This window comes from Crinia signifera, chromosome 8 (assembly GCF_055691185.1).
Source record: "Crinia signifera chromosome 8, ASM5569118v1, whole genome shotgun sequence".
Classification (NCBI taxonomy): domain Eukaryota; kingdom Metazoa; phylum Chordata; class Amphibia; order Anura; family Myobatrachidae; genus Crinia; species Crinia signifera.
The window spans coordinates 42,351,963-42,367,716 of NC_139224.1; the positions used below are offsets into that span (position 1 = coordinate 42,351,963).

The 15,754-nt window shown below is 46.5% G+C and overlaps 1 protein-coding gene across 12 annotated transcripts in view; it reads right to left on the bottom strand.

The window, feature by feature from the left end:
• The window catches only part of ERC2 (ELKS/RAB6-interacting/CAST family member 2), an 875,436-nt gene that overhangs the window by 676,675 nt on the left and 183,007 nt on the right, over positions 1–15,754 (bottom strand). The window lies entirely within an intron of this gene.

Here is a 15,754-nt window from a genome sequence, read left to right on the forward strand (position 1 = left end):
CCCAGCACAGGCAGGACCCAGCACACTCGGCGACCCAACCCCCCACTCCCCCTGGCCGGGAGAGGAGGGGGACAGGAGGTGCATCGGCCACGGACCAGGCAGGACACCCAGAGGCCAATAGGCTTGTGACAATTGCTCTCTGTAAAGCCCTCAATTATGCCCACAACTTGCCCTAAGAACATATCCTACATATGAATGCCCAGTTGCCACCTTGTGCACACATTTCTTCTCGCTGACTCCTGAGGTGGGGAGAAAAAAAAGTGTGAACCTCTATGATTTGGGTGCCCTAACCACGGCTTTAAACAGGCTTATCTGCTTTATGTGGCTAAACCAGGTGTTTTGGGCTATGCAAATGCCATCATTAATGAGCCCCCAAAATAAGTGAATTGCTCCGTCAAGTGCACAATAATTAGCGTGGCGACCGTAACAATTGAGTTCTCCCTTAGGAGTCTGAACCTTCCATTGCTGCTTAAAGTTATGTATGCTTGGCAATGGAGAATTTGCGGTTCCAAAAATCACAAGATCTATCCTCAAAATGGACTTGCGCCTACCCTCCAGCATGACTCGTTCCATTAGGTACAAAATGCTCTGTTCTAGGACGTCCTTGCCAGTGGCAGTTGCAGAGATGGGACTGCAGAACAGTCAAAAATTCAAATTCATTTGCTTCGTATTCACAACATTCACTGGCAGTGATATCCATAATGGTACTTGCAATTCCAACCAATGACAGCCAGGGCCTCCTAGGACGCAACAGCTGTCACACATCTTACTACATTCAACAATACCCAACCACCCCAGGATTGCCAGGAGGAGTACCATTGCTATTTGGCATGCCGTTAATATGGCAGTGAGTTGACGCTGGCACGGCGGTTTTCCCTATTACAGTGTGATCAGGCTCAGCTTGTTAAGCTTTGTGCTGTTTACCACTCTGGAAAGAGAACCCCACCTGCTCTAGTGAAAGCAAGACTAGTGCTGGCTATAGATTTGGGGGCAGAGGTTCAGATATTCCTCTTGCTATTAAACAAAAAATTTTTTTCCTAACTCTGCAATATGATCTTAAAATGCGTGACACTCAAAGTACAGTCGTAGAAAGTGTCCAGACATCATTTTCCGTCAACATTTGAGACATATTTGCGTCCAACTGTAAATCAGGCCAAACATACTGTATTTAATGGAAGGCAGCTGCTTGAACACAGATGCACATTATCAACCTACTCATCTGCAAAAGGCCTGATTCAGTCCTGGGCGCAGTCCCGATATGGATGCCATTGACCAATGTTTTCAGAGCTGAATATGTGTTGCAATGATGCTGCAGCTTCGGTCACAGTTCCTTATTGGCTGCAGCCTGACTGATAGACTGAAGATGTTAGGGAAGCACTGCTAAAAAAGAGGCACGTCATCTCCAATTTCAGTGTCAAAGGCAGCAGCTAAATCCTTGGAACTCACTTTATTTGCCTTGACAGCCACATTTGCGTCCACCTCTGAATCAGGCTCACTAATAAACTATGCCAGCTGTTCTCAAACTGTGGGTCCTGACCCCAAAGTGGATCTGAACCTACTCATCATGGGGTCGCGACTCCATGTGGCTGACCATCAGGCTGATGACTTTTCTAATCTCAGTCAGTGATTCAAGGAGTCTAAAGGCCCATACACACTGGGTGACTTTCATGTGTAAGCCGCTCAGTTTTCGCATCTAGTGTGTACAGGGCAGCGATCATCGTTACCAGAAGATGAGCGAGGGAGAGGACGGCTTTCCATAACGCTGCACAATGGAATGCTGTCCGCCCCACGCGGGCTGACGGTGCCGGGCAGAGGGAAAGCTGCTCAGTGGACCTTATTCATATCCATTCGGACCGATGTTGAGCATCTGCGCATGCAGGTTTCTGCGCATGCGCAGGCGCGGGGTGTGTGCATCCATGGCGATCTTTTGGATCGCCGGGTGCATGCACCCTACACAGCGTTTCATGGGCATTCTCAGGCTAATGAGGTTGTGACGGACATGTGGGGGGGTGGGCAGCTGACATCACAGGATGTCAGCTGCCCGCCTTGTCCTCGCACAGGGTGCTTGCAGTTTAGAGTCATATATACTCTATAGGTGTCTCTGAACTGCGAGTGCTGGAGAAAGCATTCGATGGTAGGTGACCATCGAATGGTGTCTCCCCACCTGCGAATGGATGATTATGTAAGTCATCCAATCGCAGCCGTGCAGGGGGGGTCCTGCGTGCAAGGCGGGCGGCCGGCACTGCAGGCGGCGTCTGGTGGACTCGCAAGGCTGAAAAATTCGCAGCCTTGCGAGTCAATCAGAATAAGGTCCAGTGTGTGTGCATTGAGCGGCTTTCCCCCTAACGATGACAACGATCATCGCTGTCCACACACACTGGGCAAAATCTCCCAGTGTGCATGGACCTAGAAACATCTGTTGAATTGTCTGTTATTTTAGACTCCTCCCATCATTTTATGCCTCTAGAATGCTGCCACGCACCTGCTGTCTGCTGACTACACATGTGACGTGATGACCTTCTGCAGTAACCTGCTGGGGGTCCTGTAATTATTTTTATTGTTTGTGGGGTCCCAGAGCAAAATAATTTGAGGACCCCTGAACTATGCCATTGCAGCCTACTGTTAAATTATAAAATGCTATTTTTATTTTATGACATATTTTATGAAGTACGCAACAGGATTCCCGTTGACCTTGTGTGACTCAGCGCTTTGTGTAAATAGAAGGATGACGCTTTTTAAGTTCCACCAAAATATTCTCTATTTATAAAGAATAAAAATGCAGCAATACATTGTGTTTATTTTTGAAAGTGGAACTCTTGCCTGGAGAAGTGCAGTGTATGTAATACAACACTAACATATCATTATATCTAATCCATTTAATACACAGCTTGATTGCCATAGAAGCTGAGCGCTGGAAGGGGTGAAATGCAGTTTGCCTAAAGAATCTCAGAGGTAAATAAAGGCACAGAACCCCGTCCAATAACCTTTTATGTCACATAGAAAACCAGGAGTGAAATAATAAAGTCTGAGAAACAACTACAGTAGTGGCTGGCTGAAACACAGCACATGTGGATGGGTTCCCACCATTCCTGAATATTCATATCAAGTAATGACAAATAATGAAACACTGGGGGTGGTTCAATAATGATCGGTCCCAAGAGCATTCCCTCTGGGGACCAGTGATACGGCTCTGTGCATGTGCAGGGCCGCTGTACGAACACCTTCGGCGGATACCGACAGAAATAAAAGTCAATTCAGACTGACTTATTTCCGAAAGGGAAAAAAAAAATCATTGGATGGTCGGCAACCATCGAATGATTTCATTGACTTCGACGGCATGCGAGGGAATGAATTTGCGTACATACCCTTGAATGGTACAGAGCGGATTTGGCTGCAGGGGGGGTGGGGGGTGGCGGACGTTTCTTCAGGTGGAGTTTCAGGGCTCCCTAAGCAGCAAACGACCCTTGCCAAATCAGGCCCTATGTTGGATTGTTAGGGATTGATTAGTTAGGGGGGGTACACACCAGAACGATTAGGGCTCAATTCCATCAATCTGGATCCAATTCCGACCGATTGGATGCAGATTGTGTGTAGATTGGGCATGTTTAGGTCCAATTCCGATCCGATTCCAATCCGATGCGCGTCCCCGCTGTCGTTTGGTCGTTTTACAGATCCTACCTGCTGCAGTGAGGATCTGTAAAAGATCCATTTAACTGGATACAGACTCAGATCGGATTGGGATCAGATTGGATGCAGATCGTTAGCAGATTGTGTGGCTCCAACAGATCGTGCGAGCATCACACAATCTGCTAACGATCTACTAACAATCAGGATCGTTCTGGTGTGTACCAGGCCTTAGTGGAGAGGTAGAGTTTTTCCCCTGCTGGCATTAGATTTTCTTGTTTTTACTATATAATAGAGATGTTCTACTTCAAGGGCATTATTGTTATATGCAGATATCGTGTTTCATAGCATCAGGTCCAGGTGGCTGCACAGCCTCTCCGGAAACCTCCCTTGAACTGAGATGCAGCAGTGAGGATCAAACAGGTAAAGCTTTGATGTCATGGAGAACCAATGGTGTGGCTATGTGTGGTCCTGTCTGCAGTTCTTGTGGGATCTATTCTACACATAAGACGGCACAGTGGCTAGTATTGCTGCCTCACGGTAATAGGCCCATAGGCTCTATTATGTCTGCATGAAGTCTGGTTGTTCTCCTTGTGTGTTTGTGGGTATCTTAGGGGTGCTTTGTATCACACAGGTAGGCTAATGTGGCGTGTGTGTGTGTATAGGGGAGGTTGTACAGTATATACAGAAATACATCAGTACAAGTGGTCAGAATACGATCAGCGGCGGAAATAAAAGTCAGTTCAGTGGCCATTAGGCCACACTACAGGTTTTATTAAATGCTTTTGTACTGAGACCGGTCCCCATCTCTGTTTTCCGGTACCATCTGGGGAGCTCTGGGAGAAAGGACTGAGGGGAACCTCTCCACAAAGATACCAATATATGCGTATCTCACCTGCATTCGCAGTGAGCATGGTACGCAGCTACACTGATTAGTGTGATTCACCAGTGTCTTTCATCATTTAGACATAGTGCCTTAAAGATACCTTTTTATGCTTCAAATCTCCTGATTTATCAGTGAGTATGGTACGCACATTGATCACTTCACCCCTTTCTCTGGTATTGATCTGTCATCGAACACATTGGTGATCCCTTAAAAAGATACCTTTACACGCTTTGACCATACCACCTCCATGTGAGTTTTTGGTACGGAAAAAGTCTTTTTTTGGGAATCCCTTTACCCCCCACATTGGTTACATATTTGTGTCACTTATACACATTTACACATTTTTTGTTTATGTTTTTCTTGCATTAATCTGAGAAAAAACACCACCGCTGAACATAACAGTCAAGCACCTTCAAATTTGCAAGCGATGATTACCAAGTGGTCCTCCATTTGGAGTTGAGGCTGCAAGGACAGTTAGCGCCTTGGGACGTTTCCACTTTCTTGATTGGTTTGTCTTTTCCCACGTTTACACAGCTTACTGTACCGTACCTACATTGTAACCTACATTGTAACCAATCACCACTAGTAATTAGGTCTGTGCGAGACTGGATCCAGTAGCAGGTTTACGTGGCCCAACTGTTGTATAGAGAGCTACAGAATAAATCCGGAGAGTTTTTTGGCAGTATGTGTGGAACACGTTTCCAGTAAATGGACTAGTCAAGGTTATCAAAAGAACTCAATCCCTCAAATCCCCAAACATTAGTCTAAATGCGGCTCTCCACTTTACTGGATAAACCGCTCACTTCCAGCCAATGGCTTAATAATATTACCCCAGCATTTCCTGTAACAACACCTAGTATTAAACCAGAAACACACATCACCAAAACGGCTAAAGGTTAAATCCATAATACTAACATTGATACACAGAAAGCTCTTTGGTGGTAAATGTCGCATTTATTTAAAAAAAAATATTCTGAATTACAAGATAGTGACTGAACGAGCAAGTCTGGTACAAAAGTGCCAGGAACACAAATATATAATATATAATAAAGTATCAAATACAGAAGTGTAATGAAATCTAAATGGAATGTTGTAATCACGGGGCTCCTGAACTGAAATGTAGAATCTTGCTAGGGTGGTATAACATGCACCTGATATGTAGTACCCATGTCCCCTTGGCACCTGCCATAGCAGAGAGGTTGCCACTAAATAATACAAAGGCAACCTCTGTTCCAGGTCTGTCCCCCAGTTTTTATCCAATTGCTATGGAGAGTTGGGAGAAATGTCCACATTCACGGCTGATCCATGCCATGTGGTGAGCAATCAAAGCATAATTTAAAGGGAAGGAAAAGGGTTGGATAATTCCAGTGGGTCTGAAGAGCTGGTTATACCCTAATGATGTGTGGCCAGTTTGCTTTACACGTGACGGTGACCGCATCCTTGTTTCGGTTCCCCAACAGCAGCAATTGAGAGATATGAATTAAGGTCAATTTTGTCCAGAGCACTACAGTACCTGTATGATGTTGGAACATTGGAGGTTACTCTAGAACCCAGATGAAATGCACACACTTCATATAGTTCCATGTTCCAATCAACCGTAATGCCCCAGAAAGGTTAGACAGCAATACTAATTACTGTACTGCCAATGCCTTGATGGATTGATGTTTTTTTGGGTGGGTTTTTTTTAGGACAAGTAATGATCAAAATGTCCACAGCAAATTTCAGTACATTGCAAAGAGCAGTCCTCTTTCACAAATAAATAATGGACATCTGCAGGTGGAGAATGAGGCCTGAATTTAATGTATGCTGGGGTGGTTCAAGGTAATATCGCCTTGGCAGGTGATCTTTTATTGCAAGCATTTAACAGTTTCCTAAATGGGCATTTTACACAAAAGAGATGTTGGTAATTTGATCTGACTGGCAGCAGAGAGTGGGTAGAAATACAAGACATTACTTTGTTTGGTAAAATGATTTGTAGGACAATCAGCCAGCTAAACTCGCAGAGCAAAAATTCTTCTCACAAAGAAAATGATGCTAAAGGGCAGCCTGTGGGCAGGAAAGCAATCATACTAATTAAGTCCAGCTCCGCTGTCATCGTTTCATGCTATCAAAAGCGCAGGTGTCCTGTATGGCGAGGTGCAGCAGCACACAGCAAGGAGCCTCGCTGACGATATAGGACATATCTGTCAGTAAGATGCACTTGTACTGTCTGGACATAGACAAAGTTAATTAGAATGTGTGATATGTAAAAGTGTTTTGTTATAGGTCTGTTTGCCTATATATATAGCTGACATAATTATATTGAATGTCTGCGCAGGAATACTTTGTATCTGTTGCTAATTTTCTTTTAAAGAAAACAGAGTTTTAGTTTCAGGTGGCCAGGCCAATGAAAGCTAAAAGAGAGGAAGGCACTTGGTAGTTATGTACTACAGCAGCGGTGGCCAACCCGCGGCTCGCGAGCCGCATGCGGCTCGCCGCGCTGTAAATTGCGGCTCCAGCCTCCCGTCTGCAAAGCGGGGTTTTGAATTTGTCGCCAATTCGGCTGCCAAATTCAAAACGCCGCATCGGCGGCCATTAGGAAACTACCGCGGTGAGCCAATCAGCGCTCGCCGCGCCGTTTCCGCCCTGCCCCCGGCGTCTGACATCAGACGCCAGCGGGAGGGCGAAAAGTCTTCTCCACGCCGGCGGAGCGCAGGAGCGCTCCTGAAGACGCGAGAAGCCGCCGGAGGATGGCGCAGAAGACGGCGGCGGGGAGAAGAGTTCCGGCGCCGCAGAAGATGCCGGGATCAAGACAGAAGATCTCCGGCGCCTTCTGCAAGAAAAAAGAAGATGGCTCCCGGAGAGGCCAGCGGGGGTGGGAAGCAAAAGAGCTGACGAAGCTCCCCCCAGCGGCCTCCCCCAACACCAGGTAGGGGCCTTTGGCCTCCTACCCTCCATCCACCCTAGACCACCGGGTGTCGGGCACTAGGCCCGTGGGCAAATTCAGGCCCTTCTGGCCTGTGTGCGCATTAGTCGGGCCCTCTTGGCCCGTGGCTCATTTGTTTGTTGGGCCCTCCTGGCCCTCTAGGTGGGCCCTTTAGTTAGGAAGCTGGGCCCTCCAGCATAGGTGTTGCACTGTGGGCAACACCTGTGCTGGAGGGCCCAGCTTCCTAACTGTGGGGTCATATGACGTTTGGCACTGTGGGGGGCATATGTTTGGCACTTTGAGGGGCATATGATGTTTGGCACTTTGAGGGGCATATGATGTTTGGCACTTTGAGGGGCATGTGATGTTTGGCACTTTGAGGGGCATGTGATGTTTGGCACTGTGGGGGGGCATATGATGTTTGGCACTGTGGGGGGCATATGATGTTTGGCACTGTGGGGGGCATGTGATGTTTGCCACTGTGGGGGGCATGTGATGTTTGGCACTGTGGGGGGCATGTGATGTTTGGCACTGTGGGGGGCATATGATGTTTGGCACTGTGGTGGGCATATCTGGCACTGGGGGCATAAAGTTTTGTCATGTGGCCACTCTCCTTGTGTCATATGACCATGCCCCTGACCACTCCCCCGATCACGCCCCTTTTTGGCGCGCGCGCGTATGATGTTGGCTCTTTGGCTTGACGACTGATATTTTTCGGCTCTTTACCTCTGACCGGTTGGCCACCCCTGTACTACAGTATGACAAGCAGTCATCCACTGACAACACACAAAGTGCAACTGACATAGACAAGAGGTGAGAGACACAAAGATAACCAGTGACGTATGATCACCGTCGGCAAGGGAGACTGAGCCTCACCTGTTATACTGCAGTAAACTCCAGAGTTTTGACTATAAAAAGGATTAAAATAATACAAAGATATTTCCAGTGGTGGCTCCAGAAGAGGAGCTGCAGCAAAGTCCAAAATGCAAATAGGGGAGCAACAGCAACTGTCAGTTTGCATCTCCCAACTTTTAGGTATAGCGAGGAGGTACAAAGGTGCGCGCCGAAGGCATGTGGCTTGCCAGGAAAGGGGGATGTGGCCTATAATAGCATCATCATGTAAAGTTATGCCCCCATTTTGACGCTGTGGGGGTATGGCCCAGAGGCTATGTAAGTCTCTAGCCATGCCCCCAGCCCCTCCGGCTGCGGGAATAGTCGCTGTGCATAGCATCTATTTAGCGCTGGTCAGGAACTGACAGGGGGGGGCGCCCAACTGCCCCCCTCCCACCACCACCACCACGGGACACTGCCAGCCGCGGGAGGGACGCGAGAATGTCCCCGAAAACCAAGACCCGCGGTAAACGGGACGGTTGGGAGGTATGAGTTTGGAATGGCAGTTGTTGGCAGTTGCTGTGGATCCCCTATTTGAATTTTGAACTGTGCTGCAGTCCCACCTCTGCAACCTCCCCTATTTATAACTTATAATGATCATTGTGTATTATTTATATTATCTTTGTATTATTGTAATGCTTTTTATTGTCAACACTAATGTGTGTGTGTGTGTGTGTGTGTGTGTGTGTGTGTGTGTGTGTGTATCTGGCTTTGATATTAGCCAGTGCCTCCCCAGCCACTGACCACACCTCACTGGAGATAACACAGGGCAAATACACCACTGTGGATTAGATCAAAGACAATGTCAATGTCTAGGTCAATAGGTCAAATACAATGTCTAGGTCAATAGGTCAAAGACAATGTCTAGGTCAAAGACAATGTCTAGGACAATAGGTCAAAGACAATATCTAGGTCAATAGGTCAAATACAATGTGTAGGTCAATAGGTCAAAGACAATGTCTAGGTCAATAGGTCAAAGACAATGTCTCGGTCAATAGGTCAAATACAATGTGTAGGTCAATAGGTCAAAGACAATATCTAGGTCAATAGGTCAAAGACAATGTCTAGGTCAATAGGTTGACACCAAAAGTTCAACATGCACTAGGTTGACAGTGACAAAAGGTCAACATGGAAAAATATGACACATGCAACGGGCAATATTAGTTTTGCAGGGTTTTTTTGTGTCAATATTGACACTTAAGCACATGGACCCCGAATAAGTGTAGAAAATACCCTCACATGCTTCAGGACATGTGCTTCGTTCTGCAACCACTGCGATCATCACACTTTACCTCTCCCAACTGTCAAAGTGGATAGTAAAGCATGAAAGGGTCAAAAGAATTGGGGAAAAAAACATGAACACTCATGTTGACCTTTTCATGTGTCGATCAATGCCCCTACATCGTTCCGTGTGTAGGATCCATAGCAACAGTGATGTGCGGCCCCACGCATCACTATCGCACGGCGATTAATATCCAGCATGCAGGATAAATCTTCTGTCATCGCCAGTCAGGGCCAGTGTTCTCACCACAGAACAATGGCCCTGACAGATCTGAGCAATCTAACTCAGAACGCTCAGCAAATCTCCCTGTGTGTAGGCCCATTTACACTGACCATAAATAAATTGAAATTATTCACAAACCCAAGGCACCCCTGCAAGTGTCCCAAGGCAGCCCGGGGTGCCACGGCACACAGTTTTGGGAACCACTGCCTTATATCAACAAGAGAAAAAACGAATACCTCAGATAAAGATACAGTATGAATAGAAAAACAGCAGCACGGTGTACACAGCCAAACACGTGTACTGGAATCCAGTGATGATTGTCTGCCTTCTGAGCATACAGTCTGCGAGTATTACAGCTTTGTATCTGTCTGTAGAATAAGCAGTACCATCACTTTTAGAATCCCAGCATGTTTCAGATATAGACAAACCATTACAGCATTGCGGAACAATGAGAAACATTTGCTTTTGTTCAAAGTCTGCAAGACGCAGCATTTAACACTAATAAATTATTTCGCTTCTGCAATGTAACAACAGGAGAGAACGTGTGTGTGTGTTTTTTAAAATGATATGGATAGTCTCTAGGAAACAAATGGACTAATGGTGTTCTGGGAGACAATGGGTCTGATTCGGCGCTGGGTGCAAACCCGAAGTCTTCGCAGATAAGCGATTATAGGCCAACTGCACATGTAGTTTTGCGATGGTCACCGTATGGGATGCGGTCATTTGGTCTACAGCATTATGGTCGACATTCATTAGGTCGACACCATTAGGTCGACATGAAAAAAGGTTGACATGTGTCTAGGTCGACACAGTAATGGGTCGACATGGTTGTAGGTCGAATGGTCATTAGTTCGACAGGTCGTTAGTTCGACATTGTCTAGGTCGACATGGAGTTTTTCCACAGTTTTTTGAGCCAACATGTGCCGACAGGCGGTATTTCATGCCCTACCATTCACTAGGGCGTGGTGGGAGAATAAAATAGTGTGCCGAACATAGCGAGGCACCGTGCCCGACGCATTGCGATCGCAGCGAGCGATGCAATCGGATGCAGTGCACTTCAAACTGTGTCCATGTCGACTGTGTTGACATTCAGGTAAAAAAACATTGAAAACCCCCATGTTGACCTTTTGACTGTCGAACTAATGACCTGTCGAACTAACGACCTGTCGTACTAATGACCTTTCCACCCACAACCATGTCGACCTTTTCCCATGTCGACCTTATGGTGTCGACCATAGTGCTATAGACCAAATGATCCCAACCCCACTGCACAAATAGATTGCCAGTCGGGGACTGTTTGTGAGAGGTATTGGGAGGAAGAAGCAATAATGCAGGCGTTTCTCAGTCAGTGCCTGTGATCCCATACACAGCAGCTTCGGGGGACTCACCTCCTGTGGCCATGCTGCATGAATACAGGGCTACTCAAAAGTTCTATGACTATTCTGCGACAGACTCTACGTCTTTGTATGCAGCCACCGGGACCCACAAAGCCGCCAATGGGCGTATCCATAAAAGCATATGCGTATTTCCACACAGTATCTGTGTACACATTAGCAGCTGCTGAGGTATTAGTGTACATCTCTGAATCAGGCCCAATAGAAAGGATCCAGAACACCATGTGGAACAGTTATTAAAATAGTGTAGCACAGCGGTTCTCAACCTCGGTCCGCAGGACCCCACACAGTGCATGTTTTGCAGGTCTCCTCACAGAATCACAAGTGAAATAATTAGCTCTACCTGGGATTTTTTAAAATGTGTCAGTGAGTAATGAGTGCACCTGTGCACCTGCTGGGTGACCTGGAAAATTGGAACTATTGGGGTTACTCTAGGACCGAGGTTAAGAACCACTGGTGTAGTATATCACAGCTACATAACCATAACAGGCATAGGATCTCGTCCCCTGTATACCAACATCCAGAATAATGCAAAGAGACAAAGCCAATTATTATTCTGTTCTGTAATTGTCATATACACAGATGTGGTTTCAAGTATTTATGCCAGGAGTCACTGGGACTGAGCCAGAGGTGGTTGCAGTTCACATGGCTGCTGCGTCTTGGCTACAACAGTGACATGACAGTATGCCAACCCTGCAGGAGGAGTCTGAGGGGATAGACGCCCCCTGCTGGAATTGCAGTTCCGATTGTTGCACCCTAAAACGCAGCGTTGGATCATCGGCAAGACAATAACCATCTGAGCAACCCTGAGGTCAAGTAAGTGACCAGCTACATGTAGCTGCTGTGGGAGACTTGCTTATGTTTCCAGTGTGCACTAGCTTTCTTCCAGCCACATAGGGGCTTATTCAAAGTTGAATCCAAATCAACCATATACTTATTTGATCGTGTTCTCCCAATATGAGCAGCACGGATGGTATAATGGTTAGCGTTACTGCCTCATGCTTCCGACATCATGGGTTTGATTCCCACCATGGCCTGTGCAGAGCTTGTAGAGATGGCGGCGCTCTCATCTGAGTGGCTCCCGGCGAATGGCCCAGCGTGCCGTGTTGTGAATGAGGCGAGCATGTGTGTGAGCGGGAATGGATGCGCGACCGTGAGAGGCGCTCGCACATCCATGTCCTGCCGAACGGTCATCCCGGCGGCTCCATCTGTATATTTTCCTGTGGGTTTTGTGATATGGTTGCTAGGTTGACACTATAATGGTCAACATACATTAGGTCGACAGGGCTTAGGCTGAAACATGAAATAGGTCGACAGGGATTAAAGGTTGACACAAGCATTAGGTCGACATGAGGTTTTTTTGCTTCCAAAACAGGCGGTATTTCATGCCCTATAATCAACTAGGGGGTGGAAGAATATAATAATGTGCCGAGCGCAGCAAGGCCCCATGCCCGGAGCCATGCCAGGGGACCCGGTATACTGATACAGTGTCCACGTCGACTTATGTCCAAATTCAACAAAAACACGTTAAAAACTCATGTTGACCTTCCCATTGTCCACATCATGCTTGTGTCGACCTTCCCATACTGTGGACCTTAGCCATGTTGACCTATTGCCTGTGTCAATCTAAGCCCTGACTATCTTTAGTAGTCAACCTAATGTATGTTGACCTTCATAGTATAGACCCTATGACCCATACGCTGGGTTTCCACCGGGTACTCCGGTTTCCTCCCACAATCCAAAAATATACTGGTAGGCCAATTGGCTGCCAACAAAATTAGGTACTCTTTACCTAGCACGGCGCCCATCACGGGCATCGCGGCCATCGCATGCACTAAAAAACGGGTGCGATGCCCGCGATTTCCCATAGGGAACAATGTTAAAAGTGTGATTGGACGCGATTTGAGTGTTCAATGCCTCAATGCTCGCGATTTTTCCATAGGAAACAATGTTAAATGGGCCACAGAGCCCAAATAGTCCCCCTGAAGTCTGAAATGGCCCCCACAATTGTTAACGCCACCCCACGATCAACGTGAACCCGAAGCGTGGCGAGCGGCGGCGGTACGCGTCCTCCGACCTTTTCATATCCCCACTATCCACGTCGGCGTGGAGTTGAGAATAGAATAGTGTGGCGAGCGCAGCGAGCCACCGAGCCCGAAGCGTGGCGAGCGGACGCGGATACCTGTGAAGCCCGCGTAGGGCCGCGTTTACCTGTGAAGGTATCCGCGTCCGCTCGCCACGCTTCGGGCTCGGTGGCTCGCTGCGCTCGCCACACTATTCTATTCTCAACTCCACGCTGACGTGGATAGTGGGGGTATGAAAAGGTCGGAGGACGCGTACCGCTGCCCCTCGCGGGCTTGCTGCGCTCGCCACTCTTCGGGTTCACGTTGATCGTGGGGTGGCGTTAACAATTGTGGGGGCCATTTCAGACTATTAGGGCTCTGTGGCCCATTTAACATTGTTTCCTATGGAAAAATCGCGGGCATTGAGGCATTGAACACTCAAATCGCGTCCAATCATACTTTTAACATTGATCCCTATGGGAAATCGCGGGCATCGCGTCGCACCCGTTTTTTTAGTGCATGCGATGGCCGCGATTTTTTACCCCCGATGACCGCGATGGACATCGTGGGCGCCGTTCTAGGTAAAGAGTACCCAAAATTAACCCTAGAATGTGTATGTGTGTGTACATGTTGTAGGGAATATAGGGGCAGATTTAATAAGCACTAAGTGTTTGGTTTTTATCACCGGCCAATCAGCTCCTACCTGTCATTTTTCAAACCAAGCCTCTAACTTCACAGTTAGGAGATGATTGGCCGGTGATAAGGTACCAGCCACATTATCACTTCACCGAGCTTAATAAATCTGTCCCATAGATTGTAACCTTCACTGGGGCAGGGACTGATGCGAATGTTCAAATATTCTCTGTACAGCGCTGCGGAATATGTGTGCGCTATATACATAACTGGTAATAAATAAATATGCCCATCTGTCGTAGGTGTGTACATAGGCGGTGTCGCTCCCCTTTAAATCTAGTTATAAATACATAAACTATCCCTACTGAAATGCTGGCAGCTTGAGATCTCTTCTATTTGGAAAGCCTGGCATTATATATTAAGGCTGTTAGTACATAGGCTGTGCGCATATAAATCACAAGTCAATAGTATGTGAAAACAATCGCTGTTCACTCGCTGTACAGCAGCGTACGGCACAGTGCCACAGTTTAAATACAAAGTAAATTTCATATCATTGATAATGGAATTATAGACAAATGTGCCTTAACTTAAATGTAATCCAGGTAAAGGATGTGGTTTCCAGCAGGCTAACTCAGAGAACACATTTTTATGGCAGCGATCTGAGGCTTCCTTGTGAATGTCAATAATTCATTATAAATATAGCAAGGACTATTTCTTATTTGCTTATTGAGCTGGAACAGCTGGAAACTAATAAATCATGAAGCTGTTAGCGTGTTTGGTTTGGACTTATGGAGCATTAATAAAAAAGTAAAAAAAAAAAAAAAACTACACAAATGGCAGCTAGAATGAGCGTATTCCAAGCGATGGTTCCTCGCTACTCACAAACATCCTGAAGCACATTCCACTTACACAAATATCTCACATTTTAATATTCCCGAGACCCTGGGACAGCCACTTACTACTGGATCTGTATGTTCCCCACAAGACAGCAAAAGCAATCACTGCCTCCGGTCTTATATCTTTGTGTGATCATGAAATTCGTAGCCCTGATGGAGAAAGTAGCTCATATTGTAATCGCCGGTCTCCTGTGAAACATCTGACACCCAAATATTATATTTTTATGCACGCTGGCGACTAGGAAGCCTGGGAAACCAATTTCGCCCAGATATAAAGTATGTAGCAATGAAAGTTAACCTTTCTATTACTATTATTCTAAAATTATTTTTTTCTTTGCTACACAGATAAATTACACAGCACAATACACAGATCAGAGCTAAAATGTAGTATTTGGTATCTGGAATCTGGAGACGAATTCACTTACAAAGGACTGAAACGATAACGATCGAGAAAATGCCAGTAATTATATATATTAAGGCAGCAGACGCAACACGTGAATCATTGCTTCCACAAAACCATAGCTAAGTTATACACACACATACACACACACACACCCCTGCATGTTATCTGTGCTGCATTAAACTTGCACTGACGAAAAGTCTATTAGCTGAAGGTGGAGTCCGGGGGTCTGTCGAATTAAACCCAGCTAAAACTAGGTGAACACAATGTTGCAGCACAGGGTAAGAGGTTACATGGCTTTTTGTAAGTACATCTGGAGTAGTTGTCCATTGTCAGTAAGGCCCTATGTTAAAGAGAAGAAGAGACACACACAGGAGGCACTGGTGATTCCAGGGATTGAGGGGCAGATTTATTAAGCATGGTGAACTGATAATGTGGCTGGTACAATCAGCTTTCGACTGTAGTTACGGGCATGGTTTGAAAAATGACAGGTTGGAGCTGATTGGCCGGAGATAAAGTGCCAGACACTTTATCACTTCACAGAGCTTAATAAATCTA